This window comes from Sus scrofa, chromosome 14 (assembly GCF_054392235.1).
Source record: "Sus scrofa isolate SSC_HxYL_T2T_F1_AM1 chromosome 14, Sscrofa_HxYL_maternal_Yorkshire_Landrace_v2.0, whole genome shotgun sequence".
NCBI classification, from domain to species: Eukaryota; Metazoa; Chordata; class Mammalia; order Artiodactyla; family Suidae; genus Sus; species Sus scrofa.
The window spans coordinates 147,519,323-147,542,370 of NC_139396.1; the positions used below are offsets into that span (position 1 = coordinate 147,519,323).

Below are 23,048 nucleotides of genomic sequence, written 5' to 3' on the forward strand. Positions count from 1 at the left end.
CTGGCCTTTCAGAGACATGAAAAATTTAAAGCATATCTGAGGACAGCTCCCTGGACCTGAAAGTGGGTTGGTGCAGTTTAATGCACAGTGGATCCACGCACAAGGTCGCATGAATAGCAAGTCAAGACCGGGGTCATTTACCTAGAGAACAGACTTGTGGTTGCCCAGGGGGAGAGGGGAAGGAGTGGGATGCCTGAGAGTCTGGGGTTCGTAGATGCCAACTATTACATTTAGAATGAATAAACAATAAGGTCCTACTATATAGCACAGGGAACTATATCCCATCTCCTGGGATAGAGCAGGATGGAGAATATTTTTTTAAAAAAGAATGTATATACATGAATGACTGAGTCCCTTTGCCATATAGCAGAAATAGACACAACATTGTAAATCAACTATACTTTAATAAAAAAATTTTTAAGTATTTAAAAAAAAGACCAGGGTCATTTAAAAGTAACATGGGGCTGAGGCTACTGCATGCTCATGATACCCGCCGTGAGAATGTCAAGGCCACCCTACTTTGGGGGGAACCTCATCCGCCCCCAGCTCTTGTCACAGGAACTGTCATTGTCTCACAATCTGCCTCTGGCTACAGCCAACAATCCAGGCTCACGGTGGCACCTTCCCCAGGACTTCTGGATGTGAGCGAGGAGGGAAGAGCCTTTTCGCTGAGGTTGAGATGCTCTGAGCTGCTGCAGCTGCATCCTTTCTACGCAGGGAGAGTAGTTTTGTGAGCATGAACACATGCGCAGAGACGAGCCGACGGCATCTGCTTCCATTCCTCCTGTCCCCTTGGGTGGCCTGATTATGTCAGTGCCCTTTTGCTTCCCCTGGCGTTAGGGGCTGAATGGTGTCCCCTGAAGAGATGTGTTGAAATTCCAGTCCTCAAAACCTCACAATGCGATCTTGTTTGGAAAGAGGGTTATAACAGAGGTAAGCTGTTGAGATGAGGTCATACGAGAGGAAGACTGGCTCTTAATCCAATACGGCTGATGTCCTCCAAAGAGAAAAGGGAGACAGAATCCCTCGGAATGCCACACCACGAGGGGGCAGAGGCGGGAGTTCTGTGGCCACAAGCCAACAACCCTGGGGCTACCAGAATCTGGACCAGGCAAAAGGACCCTCCCGCGGAGGCCTTAGAGAGCCTGGCTCTGCCGACACCTTGATTTCAGAACTTTAGCCTCCAGCACTGTGAGAGAACACATTTCTGTTGGTTAAAGCCACCCACCATGTAGTTATAGCCATCCTAGGAAACTAAGACAGCTGCTCTGGGGTGAGGTTCCGTCACGTTGGACCAAAGGTGCTGTCTGCGAGTCGAAAGTGAGCTGGCCTCATCTCCCAATGTTAGAAATTAAAACCCTTTTGCATCCAAGTGCCTTGTGCAAGACAAATAACAGCTGGTTCCTCAGACTATTAAAAACAGATGACGAACCCAGCCCCATCCTTTAGTTTTGCATTCATACAATTTTCTTTGGAAAAATTATACAAATAGATGGTGTTGGTAATCCAGCCTCATGCTGGATTCGGTCAAACTTCAAAACTCAACTACAGGTGCTGGGTAATTAATTTCAGGGCAAGGCCACCAGGCAACTGGTACCGCCTGAACTAAAAACCCCTGGGGGTTACAAAAGAAAGCTTTCCTTTTGCTTCCTTTTCAATTAAAGTTTTCAGATATGCAAACATTTTGCTCATTAGCCTCTTAATATTGCTGAACTCAGCAAGAAATGTCCTAGAAGCCTTGCAGGCTCCTGCTTTTCTGCAACCCATCTTAGACTTGCAAATAAGTCACAGCAGATGCCATTCCTGGGGCTCCCAGGGTCCTCCCCCAAAAGCAAGGCTGCTGATTATGACAAGAATGAGGCAGGAACGCTGATTTTTAGCAGAGGACCTGGAGTGGGTGGAATTGTGGCCCTTATAACATATAGCCATCAGGACCCTCAGAACGTAACCTTGCTTGGACTAGGGGTATCTGCAGGTGCAATTAAGTAAGGACCTTAAGATGAGGTCATCCAGGATTAGGGTGGGCCCTAAATCCAATGACACGTCTTTAGAAGCAAAGAGAAGGGAAACAGATGCGGAGACACAGAGAGGAAGGCCATGGGAAGGCTGGTAAAGACTGGAGTGATGGGTCCACAAGCCAAGGAATGTTCGGGACGGCCCACCGCCATCAGAAGCCACAGAACGGGTTCTCCATTGGAGGCCCCGGAAGGAAATAACAATCCTGGTGACACCTCGATTTCAGTTGTCGGAACTGAGAGAGAAGAGATTTCTGTTGTTCTAAGCCACCAAGCGTGTGGCCTTTGTTATAGCAGCTCTAGGAAATCAACACAGGGCATCTCTGAAAGCACAGCTGTTAAAGGGTGGGCACAGGGCGGGTCCAGCCCCGTTCACTGCAACCCACCTTCCAGGGCACTACGAAGAACTTGGCACTTTCAGGATCGCACAGAAATCGCCTCATACTCCATCACGGCCTTACCTCTAAGATTTGCTCAGAAATGTTCATTGTCATGCAAAGTTATGGGTTAACTCACCCCTTTGGACACAGGACTGGGCTGGGAACCAGGAAGCCCAGCCTCCCTCCCTGGAGAAGGGCTAACGTGGCATTGACCTGTGACCCATTCACGGGTCAATGCGAAGCCAATGAGACATCATCCTTGACGGCTGGCCAGTAATGACATCCACCTACAGTTATTCTTTTGTATTGGTTAGGATGCCTTGGAGCAAGGTGAAGAATGAGGCCATGACAAAGAAAGTCATAAATCTATAAGCACTGGCCCCGAGTCACTGCCAAGTGAAGCAAAGGAAACCGTAGAACAATGTGTAACATATGGTCCTATTTGTCTGAAAAATAGATACCCTCCCATGTGACTCTGTGTGATGGAAACAGGAAAAAAAGCAAGACACAGAAGGACACTGAGTATGACAGACCTGATGTGCCTAAACCCCGCATCTGTAAACACTTTTGAGGGTGCCTGGGACTACGCAGACCGGCCACCTCTGGGGAGTGGGGCTGGGGAGGGACTGGGGGATGTTTCCTTTCTACCCTCTACCAGCGTAGGCAAACTGTGGCCCTGCTTTTGTCAATAAAGCTTTATTGGAACACAGCCATGTCCGTTCATTTGGGTGGTGGCTGCTCTTGGCCCTTCAACTGCAAAACTGAGTATCTGAGATAGAAGCAGTAATGGTCCATGAAGCTGAAAATATTTAGCATCTGGCCCCTTACAGAAAGAGTTTATACAGAGTTACTACCTGCCCTCTGCCTTATTTATATTTACTTTATAAATAAGTAAATAAAACAGGCACTTACTTATTCATGCATTTTTTAAAACAAGTACACATTACTTATTCACAAATAAAACTTTAAAAAAGTTCTCTGCTTATGGGAGGGAGTTCTCTGGTGGTTTCATGGTTAGAATTTGGGGCTTTCACCATGGCAACCCAAGTTCAATCCCTGGTCTGGGAACTGAGATTCTACAATCAGGCTGCTGGACACTGCAGCCAAACAACAAAAAAGTTCTTCACTTGGACAGGGCAGGACAGTCATCAATAATATTCCTGGGAACATGTGGGAACTCGGATATCTTCAGGATGAGAAAGAAAGGATCCAGTGGCCTGAAAGGGAGGGTGTTCCAGAACTAAAGAATATAAAATACAAGTTTGAGCAAAAACGTCTCAGATATGCATCGGATGCCCAGCAGAGAGATTCGCTCCTCTCTCTAGCACCTTGCTTTCATGCAATGGCTTTTTTTGTTGTTGTTGTTTTTGTTGTTGTTGTTGCTATTTCTTGGGCCGCTCCCGCGGCTTATGGAGGTTCCTAGGCTAGGGGTCGAATCGGAGCTGTAGCCACCGGCCTACGCCAGAGCCACAGCAACGCGGGATCCGAGCCGCGTCTGCAACCTACACCACAGCTCACGGCAATGCCAGATCACCAACCCACTGAGCAAGGGCAGGGACCGAACCCGCAACCTCATGGTTCCTAGTCGGATTTGTTAACCACTGCGCCACAACGGGAACTCCGCAATGGCTTTATTATTCCAAAGGCCTTTGGGAACACCTGCCCCTTCTCTGTAAAATAAACAGAGAGGTGGTTGAAGGGTGTGGCCTGGGGAGGCTTGGGGGCAGTAAAGCACGGAACTGCTCTGAGGCCCGTTTTTGGGTCTTATCCATGGGTTGTGCCTTCTTGTGCCTTGTGTGTTCTGGCTCTCGATGTCCTGAACTTTAAGGTCAGACCAGCTTAAATCAACGGAACTTTCCTGGCATGATACTTCTTAGGAGCCTGAAGCAGGAACTACCTTTCACCCAGTAAAGCGGGTAGAGACCTTTCTGGTTGGTGCCAGGCCAGGTCTGGAAACCAGCCAACTGAGTTGCAGCCCACACTGGAGTGAGTTCAGACGCAGTTCAGGCCCCAGTGACCAAGTGGCTCTGGGCTGAAGAGACATGAGGGAACTCAGAAATTCCTTTCCAATACTTTCATTGCACAGCCGGTTAAATTCCAATCATAAGACAGCTTCTAAGGTGCACACCCAAGACCATTAAGGGGCCTGAGGGTTGAGTTAAAAAGTCAGCATCTCTGCGATTTTGCTCAGGGATGGTTAAAGGGACAGGAGTGGCTGTGATGATGGAGAAGCCGGGTCACCTGCTAGGGTTCATCAGAGATTCCGCACACATGACACCACAACTGAGAACTTCTCAGAGGTCCCACCCCTGGGGCTGGAGGGCCTTCTGAGTTTTCTCACATCAACAACTAGCACATGGGTACCATTTTCCTGCTTATCCTCCCACTGGGGAAAATGGGAACCAGCTGGGTTGGCCCCAGACCTGGGCAAAACCTGGTCATGTGCCAAGGAAAGCTTTGACGGTCCAGCCTGACAAGGCTGCAGACCCTGCTCTGTTAGAGCTGTCATCAGGGCTTGTCCTGTGCTGGAAAACTCAACCTGCCAGACGGTGAGGGACATGCACCCAACTGCCTAGTTCTCACCCAAGGACTCACACTCCAAGGCACAGCTCGGATGCCAACACCCCAGGCATACACACAGTAAACATTCCGCTCTGACTCCGTGAAGAGTTTGCAGTTTTCCCATCTTGGAATGGGCTTGGAGAATTACACTTCCGATCTTGGCTTTCTATGCCAGCAGTGGAGTGTCCTGGAGCCAGAGGGCAGGCAGCTGGTTGGAAGCACTTGGTTATGTCAAAGATGCCGAAGAGATGCTGACAAGCTCTACATTTTTAGGCTTTTTCCAAATATCTACCTAGGGTGGCTATGGTGTTTTTCTCAGTAGAAGCTTTATGTTCTAAGGGAAATCAATGTCATACTGGGAGCTGAGGACAGGGAAACTGATTCCTAGGACTGCCCAGGAACCACCTCGGTTAAAGTTCATATGGACGATTCAACAACAGCTAAACAGTTCGGATTTACTTACATAAGAAAAATGAGAGTTTAAATAATCAATGACACTCTGAAAGTTGGGAAAAAAAAGCAACTTCAGATACACCACCTAAATGTCCTTAGAAATGAGCTGATGAGCTCATATTTATATTTATGTAATATTGCAGAAAATATGAACAATGTTTTTCAAGTTCAAATAATAAGGGAGAGCGGGAGGGGGAGAGGTGAGGTCTTAAGTCTCATTCATTTGTGAAGGCCTAGGGTGGACCTGTGCATCCAGCGCCAGACACCTGATGAGGAGGCAACAAAGGCCATGAAATATGGGCTCTGCAGGCAGGCATCTTGGATTCAAATCCAGGCCCTGCCAGTAATCACCTATGTGCCACTGCTCTGAGCCTGTTCCTTTATCTGCAATACAAAGATGAGAGAAATACTCACAGAGTAACCTGCATCGAGTTGGGGAAAGGGCTTAAGTGAGATAGGTTTATAAAGTGCCAAGGCCGTAAGAACTAACAATAACTCAGCCATAATCACCCGTTATGAGCTAGTCCTGCAGAGGGGTGGCAGATCTGTAAACAAGGCCTACGCTAGGGTGACACCGTTGGTGTCATGTGTCAAGTGAGTTGGGTGTAGGGGGGAAAGTCATCCAAGCCTTACGGTGCTGGGGAGACAGGGGGGCCACAGAGGTGGGGCACGTAGCTAGAGTCAAAGGCAAGGAGGAGGTTACTAGGCAGATAGCCCTCCCCACTTCCCTCCGTCCCTTCCCATTCATTCATCCATCCATCCGCCCATCCACCATTTAAATTTTTTTTTATCACAGTTGATTTACAAGGTTCTGTTAAATCCTGCTGCACAGCAAAGTGACATATGTATAGATAGATCGATAAGTACGTTCTTTTTCTCATGTTATCTTCTACGATGTTCTATCACAGGCCATTGGATATAGTTCCCTGTGCTATACAGCAGGACCTCACTGTTTTTCCATTCTAAATATAACAGTTTGCATCTACTAACCCCAAATTCCCTGTCCATCCCAGTCCCTCCCCACCCCTTTGGCAACCACACGTCTGCTCTCCTCCATGTCTATGGGTCTCATCCACCAACCATTTACTGGGCACCTACCTGCCTTCCATCAGACACTGTGTTCTGTTTTTAATTGAAGCATAGTTGATTTACGATGTCATGTTAGTTGCTGGTGTACAACAAAGTGTTTCAGCTGCATATATACTCTTTTTCAGATTCTCGTCCATTATAGGATTGTGCATTATTACGAGATATTGAATACAGTTCCTTGTGCTCTGCAGTAGGTCCTTGTTATTAAGCTATTTTAGGAGTGTATCTCTGTTAATCCCAAGCTCCTAATTTATCCCTCTCCAAACCTTCCCCCTTTGGTAACCCTGTTTGTTCTCTATGTCTGTGAGTCTGCTTCTGTGTTATAAATAAAGTCATTGACAAATCTTGTTTTAGGTGCAGGGAACATGGTAGCACTGCTTATGACATTTACATTTTAGCAATGGGAGGCAGACAATGACCTGCCTACAGAAAATTTCAGCTCATGGGGGAAAAAGTGCCATGAAGAAAATTAAACAGGGCCAGAGCTTAGAAGATGACCTGGGGAAAGAATGTTCCAGGCAGAGGGACCAGCAAGTGCAAAGACCTCAAGATGGCAAGAGAGTGTGTTTGAGGGACAGAAGGAAGGCCAGTGGGCTGGAGTGAAGGAGGTGAGAGACAGGTGACTGAGGGGCAGGAGTTTGATCCCAGAGGGCTGGTTAAGCCAACATAAGGCTTTTCAATAGGTTTTTACAGCTTTGAGGTTAAAAGTCAAAACAAAAAACCCAGTCAGGTACTTTTTTTTTTTTTCCTTATGTTTTAAAATTCTATAAAAAACACAAAGAAAGGCTGGAAATCTGCACACACCCCCTCCAGCCCCTCCCAGCTCCCCCAGACCTCAGGCCCTAAACTTTGTTATGTAAGAACCAACCCCTTCTTTCATCTGTTGCCAGAACCAGACACACTTTGCATCCTAAACAAGCTGCCAAAACAAAGCAGAAAGCTGGGCTCAAGTTCTCTCTCAGAGGATGTTCTAGACTGTTCAAAACACACTTCTCTATCTTTTCAAGTGTGTTTATTTGGACAAGGTATACGGATATAAGCACGGATGCAAGAAACCAGCTGCTGGGCCCCAAGACGAACGAACACAATTATTATTTAGCAGGGGGGAAAGATAAAAGTAGTCTATAGTATAAACAAGCATTTACGCTTCATTTAATGTTTATGAGAAAAAGAAAAAAAAAACCCGAATTCCATGTGAACCAGCAATGCTGAGGACACACACACATATTTGCCAAAGACATTCCAGGCTTGATGAATAAGAAAAGCAGTGGGGTTTGTTTCATGTTTTTTTTAGAGGGCCCCCCCCCCCCGCCCCTGGCAAGGTCACACATTAAGTGTGGGCAGCTTAAGGCACTAGTTAGACTCATTCTTGCCCAGAGACACTCATACCTGGGGCTTGGAGCTGGGGTCAGTCTTTGAACTGCAGCATCAAGAACACCTAGGCTGCTTTATCTCACTACTGTATCTTTACATCCTGCCCAGTTCAGGGAAAACTCCCATCTCAAGTCATCTGCCTCCTCTGGACACCCCATGTCCTGAGAGGGGACTCAAGAAATGGACTCTTTTGAGCAGCCCTCTTCTGAGTTCCCAATAAACACTCACAATTATCTAGGACTTCATACTCCAATACACAGAATCTATAAGGCAAGTATTTTTCATTTGTGATCTACAGGTGCATTTGACTGGATAATTTTCTTTAAAATAATGAGGATGGCAGAGGAGCTCCCATTGTGGCTCAGCGGAAACAAATCTGACTTGGATGCTTGAGGTTGCAGGTTTGATTCCTGGCATTGCTCGGTGGGTTAAGGCTCTGGCGTCGCGGTGAGTTGTGGTGTGGGTCGCAGATGAGGCTCAGATCCTGCATTGCTGTGGCTGTGGTGTAGGCCAGCAGCTACAGTTTCGATTTGACTCCTAGCCTGGGAACTTCCGTATGCTGTGGATGTGGCCCTAAAAAGAAAAAAAATAAATAAAGAGGATGGGAATATATTGCCTTTGGGTCCAGCCCTACAGTTGGTACCCTCTGTCTTTTATTGAAGCCACGAGATGGCTTTAGCATGTGGGGCTTTAATTAAGAGCAGACGTTTAATTTCTGGGCTGCACAAAGAAAAATTTAGAAAGTTCCCCTCTCCAAAATCTACCACCCCCAGAACCGCTCTTCCTAAACTGTTAAAAAAATTGCCTGGTAGTCTTTCAAACATCAAACGCTGTTGGGATAGGGACTGGGTTTGCCCTGTTGCAAAAAAAATACATAGAACAGATTATGTGGACAGGACACAGGTGATAGACATGCGAGCTTCTTGCAGACAAGCTCCTGGGTGGCCTTTCTTCGGGAATCACTGGCATTCATTTGTTTATTCATCAACTACTAAGCAGCCAGCACTGGTAGGCACTCTGAGACATCCCGGTGATAAAATGGACCTAAAATGCTGGTGCTCTCAGCACTCATAGATTCGGGTCCAGTGACCCAGGGGAGGGTTATATGAGGAAATGCTTCTGTGTCTGATACAAGGTTGTCTGATGCACAGGTACTTCCAGGTAGAAGAAAATGGAAGATCTGCTTTAAAATCAAAAGCAGAAAACACCATGAGCCATCCAACATAGCCTACCACTAAGAATGACTCCCACATGCAGAGGTGTTTCCTGACATGCTCAGCCAAGGTCAGGTACCACCCTACCCCAGCTGGCCTGGAGAAGGGTTCTCTGCCTGGAAGAGCCCATGGCAGCTTCTTGAAATCATGGTACTCAGAGCAACATACCATGTTCTTGGAGAAAGGTCAAGAAAATGGGACACATATACCTTGTGTGTCAGAGATAACTGTTTAATAAGATTACGAATGCCTACTTATGAAATTTAAAGCTATAATTTGGGTGGAATTGAAGTCCACCCAAAAAAGTAAAGTAGAACGAAGCAAAAATCGGCCCTTCCAGATGTTTTGTTCCAGTGTGTGTTAATGATTTCATTCATTTTATACTCTGTTCACCTCTGAGAGCAAACAAGCAATAACGTTAAGTTAAAAGTGTAAGAAAAAATTTTAGGATGAAGAAATTCCAGCCATTGACTTTATTTTTATCTGTGAATTGGAACAAGGCTGTGACTATTTTACTGCATTGACAAAATGAGCCCCGATTCCCCCCAAATCAGGAAGTTTAAGAATCATTGGTGCAGAGAGGGAAAGGAAAAAAGAAACGAAAGCACTTAGCTACAGGTTCCAGAAGTAAAACCAAACAGGTGTGCCCAAATGTACTCAAAGCTCATATATCAAAAAACAAAACAAAACCCTATATTTACAGACCTGATAAGTTATGGGTAATTATCTGCCTTATAAAATGGGCTATAATATGAGATTCTTTTTTTTTTTTTAATAGTGCATTCCTAGGATGCACTTAAGACAGAATTCACTTCAGAGAAGTTTGATTAGGCACCGTATCAAATAAGTCCCACAAAGGCCAGGAGGGCAGAGGCCAGGAACAGGAGAATGTGCATCCAGAACAGTGCTGAACCCCTGCTCCCCCACCCAGCCGGGGATGTGATTTCAAACAAAAACAAAGCAAAGCAAAACCCAAAATGCTTGAAACATCTGTCCTGTTACTGGTTTTTTTTTTTTTTTTGACAGTCACCCTCCCTTGGGGTCCAGCCTCTGCCTGCAGCCCTCCTGCCTGTTTGCAGCCATGGTTACTTCATAGCAATGGTTCTCAACTGGGGAGGCAGGGGAGTGGTTTTTTGCCCTGCAGGGAACACGTGGCAGTGTCTGGAAACATTTGCGGTTGTCAAGCTGGGAAGGGAAAGCTACGGTCATCTAGTGTGTAGAGACCAGAGATGTCGCTAAACATCCCAAAGGACAGTCCCCCACAGCCAAGAATCATCCCATCCAAAATGCCAGTTGTGCTGAGGCCGAAAAACCCTGGTCTACAGGAGGCAAAATCATGATTGTCCCTCTACAGGGCTGGGATGCGAGTCCTGAGCATCTTGGACTTTTCCATCCTTTTAAATGAGCTATTATTGAGGTAGAGGGAAAAACCTGCAGACCTCTGGGGTTGTGATGTGATATTCCCTGAACCAGCTGGATAAGCCACTGATGCAAGGGTTAAACTCCCTGCCACAGGAAAATGCCCAAGAAACCCACCTGAAAACACTGGGTCAAAAACGTGCATTCAAAGCTGGTTTCAAAGAGGCTTGGCCAGGCCTCACATTTAGTCTTAAAAAGCCTTCTCAAAAGTAATTTATACCAATGAGTCGTGGCAAATTCACCTTTTCTCTGAGTACATCATGAGTCAACAAGCCTTTGATCCATCAGGGAATGGCAACAATATTTTAATTAGTCATTTTCCCTTACTTGTCAGAACCTGTTTGGATATTCTAAATAACTTCACATCCTCTTAACATACCTCCAAGAAAACTGGCTCAATTTTCTTTTAAATCCCCAATCCCAGTTAAGGGATAGATGAGGCTGCTATGGCAACCACACTCCTGCTGACTTTTTGGCGACACTCACTTTTTTTTTTTTTTTTTTTTTAACCTTTCCCAAACCACGGATCTATTTCTTTCATGGTCAAGATGATTTTTCTTGCCTCATTCCTTCTTCTGTGCAAGCACAGCACCCTCTAAAGTGTGTTCTCTCAAAAACAAACTTGGCAGCATGGTTTGATTAATAACGAGGTTTTCAGAAAACAAAAAAAAAAAACAAAACTGTTTTCATTATAGAGGCAAGAATCTCTAGATTTCTTACATTTCCTGCCTAGAGATGATAAAGAGAGGCCACAAACCAGCTCTTTCAACCTGTAGCTGTAACAAAATACGAATAATACACTCATGTCTGGCTTCCTTGTATTCATTCATGGGAAACTTGTAAAGGAAAATATCCCCACATCTGTAGTAACAGATAAACTGACTCCATTCGCCTTGCTACTTTTCACCAGACCGCCCCCCCCCCAAATGACTCTTAAGTTCTTTTATCTCAAATATACATTCCACAGACCTCTACAACCACAGGTGTTAACAAAACAAAATCTGGAAACCCCACTCACAGTCTTGGGGTAACACCGCAAAAAAACACAAACACTGTTTCAAAGGTCAATAAATCATTACTCTCAGTCAAATAACCTGCCTTTTTCCTGCACTTGACTAATAGATCGATGGAGGGAAGGAAAAAAAAAAAAAGGCTCCGTAGTTCATTGCATATCATAAGAAAAGGAAAAAGTTAAGTGCCTTTCAGGTCAGTGCAAGTGGCTTCTGTCGCCAGCTTCCTGCACATCACATCTGGAGGAGCCTGGGGGTCTCCGATGTCATCCAGGCTGCCGGGAATGTCCCCTCTGTCCTGCAAAGCCAAGGACCCCTCCAGCAATGCTGCTTTACCTTACGCCAGGGCTTCTTTTCTTCTACCTCTGTCCCTGGCTGTGCTGAGCAGGGAACTCCTCTGGGCTTCAAACTCAGAACACTGTGCAGAGGCTTGTGGACACCGGACCTCAGCCCGGGGCTCTCTGCCCTCCCCGAGGACACTGGCCCCTCTCCGATGCGCAGTTAAGGAAACATGCAAACGTGCGTGTCTCCAGAGACACACACACCGGAAACAAGAACAGCCTGGGGAGGGCGCGCCCACCCTCCCTCTCCCCGCCTCACTTACTAGTTACACACACCAGCAACCACTAACGGGCCAGTCCATGTTTCTGAAAAAGGAGGGGGAGTAGGTTTCTTTTCTTTTCTTTTCTTTTTTTCTTTCCTGCAGGTGGGGAAAGTACCATTTCTTCACATTCACCCACAATTGTCTGCACCATAAATCTGACAGGGATTGTCCTCCAGGCAAAGGCTGGCACTGAAACCAGCATCGTAGGCTTTTGAAGTTTCTTTCTTGGATTTGAGATGGAAAGGTATGCAATTGAGCACAGCCATCAAATAGCTGGCAGCCTCCTCGCCCAAGCCACTGTGACGGAGGCACATTTTATGGCATCCTTTATGTGCAACCTGATTTTTGGGTTTCCCCTTGTTATTCGGAATTTTCAGAATGTTCATAGCTATCGTTTTTGAGAGAAATGTGACCCCCGCTCCTCCCAAAAAGCTTCGCTTATCAATGTTGCATGACTGATACTGTTGATACATTTTTATTTGGGCTCTTTTACTGAAGCAAAAAAATTACTAGGTATCTACATTCCAGGCACTTTACATGCCTTACCTCACTGTCCACTCAAATGCCCTGCACACTCAACGCCCTGCAGAAACCCCAGAGGGACCTGCCACGGAAGGCTAAGCCACAGGCTCTGCGTATCTGTGAATGAAGAGACAGCCGGCAGCCTTGTACACTCTGCTAGCACAGCCCCTTTCCTGCAGCCCTTTCTTAGGTCCAGGGTGAGATTCTGTTACAACTCTTGTCATTTTAAATAAGACTAAAGGGATTTAGGGGCTTTTTTCACGGAGATTATTTGCTCATAAATATCAGCTAATAAAAAGAATGTGTGTGTGTGTGTGAGTGTGTGAGAGAGAGAGAGATCTAAGCTAGTTTGGAAGCAATCCTAAACATTGCTGAAGAAACAGAATTTTAGCAATAAAACGGTGCTTCTAAAATGAAGAGGAAGCTACTGGACTAAGTATTATAATTACAGGGTTTAGCTACATTCCTAGTGCATTTTCTTTTCCGCATCAAAGGCCCCCATAACTGCCTGCACCACACCCCTGGAGGGCCAGTTTCTCTAAGGGTGATGTGTAACCCTGCCCCCGCCAGAATCACCCAGAACAGGGTGGCAGGTTAACATGCAGATTCCTGGCCCCAGCCTGGACCTCTAGAATCTCTGGCTAAGGCCTGGTAATCCATACTTTCAACAAGAGATCCGGGGACCGTGGAATTTCAGCTCCTGTTTGGGACATCAGCAGGCAGCTCGCTGTTTGTCAGAGGAGCGATGGAGTCCCTCCTTACCAAGGTCCAAAGGGAAACTCAGCCAGGCTCCCAGGCACAGGGCTCAAAGTACTGGAGCACCAAAGCTGGGATCACTGCTCCCCAGACTTTGGCATCCTTTTTCCACCCTCCCCTAGCTGGAGAACCAGATCCTCATTCAGACCTCATTTCCTTAACCACCTCTACGTCTTCCAGGATGAGGAGAAAGAGGATGTTTCCTCTTCAGAGTTACCAATCAAATTTCCAATGTGAGTTTCAAAGAGAAAAGGAGGAGTTCCTGTCGTGGTGCAGTGGTTAACGAATTCGACTAGGAACCATGAGGTTGCGGGTTCGATCCCTGCCTTTGCTCAGTGGGTTAACGATCCGGTGCCCTAGCCTGGAAATCTCCATATGCCGAAGGAGCGGCCCAAGAAATAGCAAAAAAAAAAAAAAAAAGACAAAAAGAAAAAGACCCCAAATCACCACCATACAGAGTCAAGAGTTTTAAGAAACCTGTCTGGATGGGCAGCCCTTGGTGAGCAATGACAAGATGCCTCTCTTGGCTTCTGTACATTCTTGTGGATGTGATTTGGGCAAAAAAAAAAAAAAAAAAAAAAGTTAAAAGAATCAAAGCATGGGCACAGGGATCTCTTGGAGGCGATGGAAAGGTTCTAAAATTGGCCTGTAGTGATGGTTGCACAACTCGGTAAATTTACTAAAGATGATTGAATCACACACTTAACCCGGGTGAATTATAAGGTCTGTCAATAAAGGTGTTACCAATCAAAGGGGCAGTTGGTTAACATCTGTTCCAGAGGGGACTTAGTCTAAGTGAAGAGCTGATATTGGAGCTTTTACAGTCCACAGAAGCTAAGAGGCCTCTTCATCGTTACCCTAGAGACAGAGGAAGACCCACTTTGGCAAACGTGCTGGGCATTATAGGAAACAATTAAGCAGAAAGCACAAACCCTCCCGGAGTTTATGCAAACCACACTCAGGTACATGCAATGGACAGACATTAACAGACACAGGAAAGACATGGAGGCATCAATTTCACATGTAAAGGAAAGGAATCAGTAATTAGTAACTTGATGAGGAATTTATATCCTAAGAGTACATGAAATCTTCTGTTTTTTGGTTAAAGGCCACGACCAAAAATTCATAATGGGAAAGATGAACATTCATCAATGAATTTTTATCTAGCAGCTGCTAGATGCCTTATAAAAAGTTACGGAAAATATATGCTAAGGCAGTGGTCAATTCAATTTAGAGGCAAGCGACTTTCAAAACAAGGCATCAACATGACAACTAACTTGTTGAAATAACCACATGTTGTGCGACCTCAGAGGGAACATGGATAGGAGGTGAGCCTGGCTCCTGCCTTCAGAGAGGAAGTCATGACCTCATTCAAAACACTGGGCTGGGAGTTCCCGTCGTGGCGCAGTGGTTAATGAATCCGACTAGGAACTATGAGGTTGCGGGTTCGGTCCCTGCCCTTGCTCAGTGGGTTGACGATCTGACGTTGCCGTGAGCTGTGGTGTAGGTTGCAGACGCGGCTCAGATCCCGCGTTGCTGTGGCTCTGGCGTAGGCTGGCAGCTACAGCTCCGATTAGACCCCTAGCCTGGGAACCTTCACATGCCGCGGAAGCGGCCCAAAGAAATAGCAAAAAGACAAAAAAAAAAAAAAAAAAAAAAAAGAAGATACATAGATACATAGATGGCCAACAAGCACATGAAAAAAACCAAAAAAACAAAAAACACTGGGCTTTCACAAAATCTGTTTCTTCATTGATAAAGGAAAAAAATGGGCAAAAAAAATATTCTCAAAGCACTATGTATGTCAGGCACTGTCCCAGATGACTCATTTCTAATCTGATTTAAGCCTTTAAGAGGTAAAACTACCCACATTTTACAGATGAGGAGGCTGAGACTCAGTTTAAGCAACTTGCTACATAGTAGCTGTGCATGTTGCTACTAGAATCAAATCCTGGTGTGTCTGGATGTGTCAGTTCTTTCTACTAACCCCCCTTCCCTCTCCCACCTACCTAAGGCCACTTCAAGCTCCAAAATTCCTGATTCTGCACATCTTTCCAAGATGTCTGCAGCATTTTCTTTTTTTTTTTTTTTTTTTTTGTCTTTTTAGGGCCACACTCATGACATAATGGAGGTTCCCAGGCTAGGGGTCTAATTTGAGCTACAGCTGCCGGCCTACATCACAGCCACAGTAACGTGGGACCCGAGCCTCATCTGCAACTTGCACCACAGCTCATGGAAATGCTGGATCCTTAACCCACTGATCAAGGCCAGGGATGGAACCTGCGTCCCCATGGATGCTAGTCAGATTCGTTTCCGCTGAGCCACGACGGGAACTCCAATGCCTGCAGCTTTGAGTTTTACTGCAGGGCCGTGAAAATCGATGATTTATAACCAGTTTCATTTGCAAGGCTTCTCTAAAGGGTCCTTTTGGAGGAACAGACTATTGAGGTACGCCACAACCTGGAGGTGACCTCCAGAGAATTATAGTGAATAAAACAAACAAACAAACAAACAAAAACCCCCTAATCCCAAAAGGTTACAGACAGTGTGACTCCTTTACGTAATATTTTGAGACGACAAACTTTAGAAATGGAGGCATGCTTAGTGATGTAGGGTTAGGGATGGGAGGGGAATACATTATAAAAGGGTAGCACGAAGTGCTGGAACAGTTTTGTGCCTTGACTATGGTGGTCACGCACGTGTGATAAAACTGTATAAACGTAAACAGAGTAAAACCGCGGAAATGTGAAGATCTGTGGATTATATCAATATCCATTTCCTGGTTACATTTACATTGCAGTTCTGCAAGATGCTGCCTTTAGAGGAAACTGGGTAACATGTACACGGAACTCTGTCATTTCTTGCAACTGCTTGTGAATCTAAAATTATCTCCATAAAAATTTAAATTGAAAAAACAACAAAGGGAGTTCCCATTGTGGCTCTGCAGTAGTGAACCCAATTAGCATCCATGAGGATGTGGGTTCGATCCCTGGCCTCAGTGAGTGGGTTAAGGAACTGGCATTGCCGTGAGCTGTGGTGTAGGTTGCAGATGCGGCTTGGATCCCATGTTGTGGCTGTGGTGTAGGCCAGCAGCTGTAGCTCCAATTCACCCCCTAGCCTGGGAACTTCCATTTATATTGCAGTTCTGCACAAAGTTGCCTTTGGAGGAAACTGGGTAAAATGTACATGGAACTCTGTCATTTCTTGCAATAGCTTGTGAATCTAAAATTATCTCGGGTGCGGCCCTAAAAAATCAAATAAACAAACAAAACCCAAAGAAAACAACAACAAACTGTCTTTTGGAGAAAAGGATTACTGTACCAATTCATTTCCGCTGGGCTGGATGGGTACCAGCCCTAACCATCATTCCTCCTGGCAAACTCTAAACAAGTCCATCTGCTGGAATTGGCATAACATCCCTCACACGGTGGGAAGTCCTGAAGTCCAGGAAGCAAGCATGTTCAGGTGGAAAACCAAAGAGGAGAAAGACTATGCTTAGGAGGACAGGCTGCGAGGCAGCAACACTGCCTAAGGCCAAGGAGACCAAATGCTCCCATCTCCCCCGGAGCAGTCATCACCTGGGCCTTGTAGACTGTTTCGCATCCACACCTAGCGAAAGCCGTACCCAGAACAGATGCTGTCCTGGTGACTTGAGGATGGCACCTGTTTCAACGGATACTTTCAAGGTAGATGCTGGCTCAGAGAGGCTAAATGGACAAAAACATAAGGACAAAAATAGAACAGAGGTAGCTGGAGACAGCACCTTTTGCCTAAGTTGTCATGAATCCAGAAGCCAGAGGAGATTTCTTGAGACGCAAAGGCTTATCACAATGCCCACTAGAGACACGACCCAGATGTCAGGAGAAAGGCTGGATCTGGGTGTAGAGGGTTCTTGGCCTCTCTTGCCACCCACCATCGGCCAGGTAGGCACATCCAAGAGGGTGGCAGGCATTTTCTTTTCTTTTTTTATTCTTTTTATAGCTGCACCTGTGACATGCAAGTTCCCAGGCCAGGAGTTAAATTGGAGCTGTAGCCACAGCCTATACCATAGCCACAGCCACACGGGATCTGAGCCACATCTGAGACCTATGCCACAGCTCACACCAACGTTGGATCTCTGACCCACTGAACAAGGCCAGGGATTGAACCCGCATCCTCAAAGAGTCAATGTTGGGCCTTTAGCCCACTGAGCCACAATGGGAACTCCCAGCTGGCATTTTCTAATAGGGGCAAATTATCAGATGGAGAATGGATTCCAGGTAAACCCACAAAAGCTGGTTTACCTCATAATTAAATTAAAATAAGGCTAGTCAGCAATGGAAAATATATTTTAAAACATTTTGAAGTTTACAAAGTGATTACTCACAAAAATGCTTTGAAGTGGAAAACAGCACGTTATAAGCATGTAATTAAACCAAATGGTAAAATGAAATCACATGTTTAAAAACAATCAAAGAAATAAACAAGGTGGGGAAAGGTGTGACCCACGCCTTCAGCAGCACCAGCGAATGGAGATAAATTTCTCACTCTCACTCCCTATGCCTGCCCACTCCTCAAGATCCAAAGCCAACTTCTTCTAATTGACAGGAATCTTTCAAACCCCAGGGCACTGTGTGTGCCTCTTACTTGGCTCTCACATGACTGTGAGCCCCCAGTTATCTTGTGTGTACTGAGACTCATTGCCAAAGATGAGACTCTTCTTCCGCTCCACCCAGAAAAGGTCATGACAATTACCTTGGAGTTCACTGGAGGTCACCTCTGCAGGGCAGGTAAGGCACCTTGGAATGGATCCCTTAGCAGAAGGGGTCTAATCATCCCTTTTAGGTTTATAGTGGTAAGGGAGACATGAACAGAGCCAGGAAGAGGGGCAGGTGGGGAACAGCAGGAAGGGAAAGGGTGGGTGCTCTGGGTCCATGAGAACGCACACACATGAGCCTTCGGAGGCTCCCAATGGGTTGGGTCCTGGAGAGGAGAATGGACAGCTCCGAGGGATCATTACTTCTGTGCCCAGAACAGTGGCCAGACCAGAGATCCGTGCCTTTCCTGTAGCTGGTGGTCACTTGTCGACGTGGCTGTCTCTCTGCTGTTGGGTCCTAGCTATTTCCAAAGTTCAATACCACCACCGAGAATCACCCTCAGTCTGCAAGATGCTGCAGTAGCTTTAGGCACTTATGAGCCCTGGGGCGGGGGGTGGGGTGGGGGGTGGGGGGGTGCTGGACACACCAAGGGGTATAATTTTGGACTCGGATACCCAAGGAGAAATGCATGCCTTACCTATCTTAGAGCAAGTCCTGCATCTCACATCTTCTGTGGCCCAAATGTTGGGCCACCAGCAAGTGCTCAGCACTTCTTGCAGATTCCCTGGAGGAGTCCTCATTCTCCTCTTGGTTCAACTGTCAGCCCCACCCCCACATTTCACCAGCAAGAAGCTAAACCCTCTGAAGTGAAGTAACACTGAAAAAGGAAGACATCTTTTTAACTCAAAATACAAATTCTTTTCAAAATGCCATTTCTAGAGAAGAAGAAAGCCCTTCCATTTGTGCTGGCAGAAATGGGGTGAATTTTTCAAATAAACATCGAATCTTTACTGCCCGTGAACAGTCTTCTGTTACCCTGGCAACACATTTCCTCTTGGCATGTAATGCAGGACAAAGTGGATAACTTTGGGTGAATCAGATAGATTTTCCTCAAATCATTTGTCATGTCAATGGGCTTATTACGCTCTACTGGGCCAACTCCTGATCTATTAATGACGGAGGGGACAAAACATTAGCACCAAGTTATTCTTCGCAGGTATGCAACCAACACATCGTAAACCCTGCTTTGAATTTAAACTTGAGTTCATGTCCCCTACCAGGAAGATGTGATATTAATCAAGCCATACTCTCTGACCAAGGGGACCCCGCGGCCAGGCGAGGGAATAAACATTTCAGTGCCCACAAAGGAAAAGAAGCTGGCGTATGATCTGCATTAAGATATTCATTGACTTGAATCCCCATTCTTGTCCTTTACCCACGTTCTTAGGCCTAATACATGAAACTCTCAAATATGAGAAGAAAGAGGGGGGGAAGGGGGGGAGGGATTAATCCAGCTACTAATTATGCCAGAGGTTTTCAAGCCTTTATTTTTCAAATCCTTCAGGCCTATGAGGTAGCAACTCATATTCTCATTTTACAGATAAGGAAACGGAGAGATACTGGCTCCCAACTCTCTATCACCTTGTATATCTCTGCATAGATGTACATGTATTGATGTATGTGTATCTATCCACACTAAGATATAATCCACATACCATAAAATTCATCCTTTTTGAAAAGTGTACAATTTAATGGTTTTTAGTATATTCACAGACTTGTGCAACCATCACCACTATCTAATTCGAGACTATTTCATCACCACTCACCCCCCACAAGAAACTCTATCCCCAACAACAGTCATTTCCTCCTCCTCCCCCCCCCACCTCCCGCCCCTGGCAGCCACTCATAGACTTTCTATCCCTCAGATTTGCCTATTCTAGGAATCACACAAGAGCTAGCTTCTGTGTGACTGGCTTCTGTCACTTAGCCTAATATTTTCCAGATCCGTCCATGCTGCAGCAGACATCAGGACTTTATTCCTTTTCATTGCTGAGTACTATTCCACTGGATAGGTATCCCTGCTTAACTCGAATTTAAAATGAGGCCAGGAGTTCCCATTGTGGCTTATGGGGTTAAGAACCTGACTAGTATCCATGAAGGTTCAATCCCTGGCCTCGCTCAGTGGGTTAAGGATCTGGCGTTGCTGTGAGCTGTGGTGTAGGTCACAGATGTGGCTTGGATCTGGTGATGCTGTGGCTATGGTGTAGCTCTGATTTGACCCCTGGCCAAAGAACTTCCATATGCCTCAACTACGGCCCTAAAATAAATTAATAAATAATAAATTAGAGGCCGTTTCTTCAGTTTACTGTCCAGCTATATTATTTATCTATTTATTTTTGCTTTTTAGGGCTGCACCCATGGCATATGGAAGTTCCCAGGCTAGGGGTCAGATGGCAGCTGTAGCAACATGGGATCTGAGCCGCGTCTGTGACCTACACCACAGCTCATGGCAATGCCAGATCCCGGACTCACTGAGTGAGGCCAGGGATTGAACCCGTATCCTCAAGGATACTGGTTGGATTCGTTTCCGGTGCACCACAACAGGAACCCGCTTCACTACATTTTAAATTAGGAAAGACGACCCGTGTCCCTATGTTGGAACTGCCTCCCCGGCTCTTGGTGACTCTCCGTGAGCTCCGTGAGGACAGCGTGCTCCGCGTCCTGAGACGGCACCATCCGTCTACAACATTCCACGGGCGGGGCCTGGGCTCCTTGTCCCGCTGATTAAAGGAGACAAGACGGAATGAGGCGCGACTACATGGAACTGCAGTGGCCTCTGTGAGCAGGGTCCCTGACCTGCAGTGACATTCTACCCTGGTAAAAAGGCAACCCAACCAGCAGCAAAGTTTTCTTGTCCTGAAAGCAGATAGAACAGGGCCTGGGCAGATAATGAGACACTTTCCCGACTTCACCAGGAAGGGTAACTGGTCCACTAGCAGGTTACTTTGGGAAACTACTAATCACTCGTTTTCTGCAGTGATGACTGCCAAGCGGATCATGCAGCAGTGTGTATACGTGTGTGTACATGTGTGTACTACATGTGCGTACGTGGTTGTTCCTACCTGCTGAGGACTGAGAGGCCTGGCTTCTAGCTTCTAGAGACCCCCAGGTCTCTGGCATTCAGCAGCCTTCTCTGCACATGAAGTAGTAACTGCCTTCATCCCTTTACAGGCCTACTGTGAGGATGAAGTATTTCTGAGATCATTTGCAAATGTTAAAAACATTACACAAAAGCAGGATGTTGTGGTCGTTCACTGTCGACCAGGGCAGAGACCATCTCAACCCAGACTACGAATAGTACTTGATTCTTTTCCCTGCCCTGATCCTCAAAAATATGTGGGCCCACCATTGAGTGGAAGGAGGCATGAATCCCCCTGAGCACAGAGAGAATGAGAAGAATGCAATCAGTTTCCGGCATGCACGCGGCGTATTCGTCTTGCCTGCATTTATATGATATACAGAACAAGAATGGAGTGGCTTCCCTGTTCAGTCTGTCTTTGCAAATTACATTTTTAATGGTGACAAAAAGATGACCTGCCATGCAAGTGCCCTGGGACAGCCTGGGTTTCCTCCTCACTCGATAACAGGTGAGCCCAGAACAAGCCCTGCTCACTGCTTGTGGCTGTTACTGCAGAACCTGCTTAAAATACCCACAGCAAAAGGAAGGAAGGGGACAGGGCCTCCAATTGATCATGTGATTTAGTTTCACAGGAGCATCACAAACGTTTGTCCCTGGGCTTTATGAAAAAGCAATTGTATTTTATCTTATTATTTTTTTAAAATTTTTTATGAAAAAGCAATTTTAGCCAAAAAGTAGAAAAAGTAAAAACAAAACAAAGCTACTTGGTTTTAATCTTTCAGAGAATCCAGAGACAGGATTTGCTACATCACATTGTGATGCCATTTCCTGCACTGCAGGGGTCCAGCAGGTTGAGTTTAAAGCAACCCTAAATCCTGTCCTTTCGCCCATGGCTTCCAAGTGAGCAGACCTGGACAGGGCAGCGCTGCCTGGTGGGTATGCATGGAAAGGCACAGGCCACATTCGAGGGTCTCTCTTATATTGTGCAGTATTCAGACTGTAAGAGACACTGTCACACCTTCTTCCCCGAAGAGTGCAAGTGGCACAGTCACCACCCCAGCACACAAAGACATGTGTGCCCAGCCCTTCCGGAAAGACAGGAGGATTGATTTCTTGGGTGGGGTGACCTGAGGAAGAAGGCCGAGGGAAAGTCCAGGAGCCCCACCTTCCTCTGGGTGAAGAATGCAGCCTGGCCACTTTCCTCTGCACCCCTGCCCCCCACCACCCAGGGGCCCGGAGAGGAGCACCCAAAGAGGCTCAGTGTGCAGCCAGCCAGGTGCCTGCTCAGGGTCTCACAGCCTGCAAAGCCAGCCAATGCCTGAGAGCCCGGGTCCTGAAGGAATCCGGGAGCACTGGGTAAACACTGAGCTCCCCAGGGGAAGGCTGTGGTGCAAGAGAACACACAGAATGAGCAAAATCGAGTCCAGCCTTGGTCTGCAGATGGAACAGCCTAAGACAGGGCCGAGAGCAGACACAGGACAGGCCCTTTTCCTTGACCCTCCAGACATCCGTGTCCAGTTTGACATTCACGCCCCCCGACCCCCACCCGTACTGCCTTTAGATTGCACGTATTTTGTCTGCTTGCTTTCTTCATGACGTTGGCAGGTAACCATTTGAACCCAGGAAAGGAAGTTTGTGGCAGTCTGAGACTTCCGAGGACCATCCACCAAGGATGGAACGAAATTTATACCAAAGGGATGACCCCAATGTCTACTGACATCTGTGCCCTAAGTCTAAAGTCTTCTGTCGCCTCCTGTTAGCACCAGTCTGCTAAGACAGAAGGGAGCAGGGGGGAGGGGAGGAAAGGGAGGAGGCGGAGGAGGAAGGTTGCTTCAGAGGAGAGTAGAGGTGGACGGAGACAGAGGGTACTGGCAAGCTCCAGGATCTCACACACATCTGCTTCTGGACTTCTTAAGTCAGAGGCAGGTTGCAAA

At 46.4% G+C, this 23,048-nt stretch overlaps 1 protein-coding gene and 1 long non-coding RNA gene across 51 annotated transcripts in view; one reads left to right on the forward strand and one right to left on the reverse strand.

The window, feature by feature from the left end:
- Positions 1–23,048, reverse strand: part of ABLIM1 (actin binding LIM protein 1) — a 338,773-nt gene that overhangs the window by 79,576 nt on the left and 236,149 nt on the right. The window lies entirely within an intron of this gene.
- LOC146397068 (uncharacterized) lies at positions 10,993–17,407 on the forward strand. Its single transcript, XR_014826345.1, has 2 exons — positions 10,993–14,797; positions 15,765–17,407. It is a non-coding gene; the product is annotated as an uncharacterized LOC146397068 (long non-coding RNA).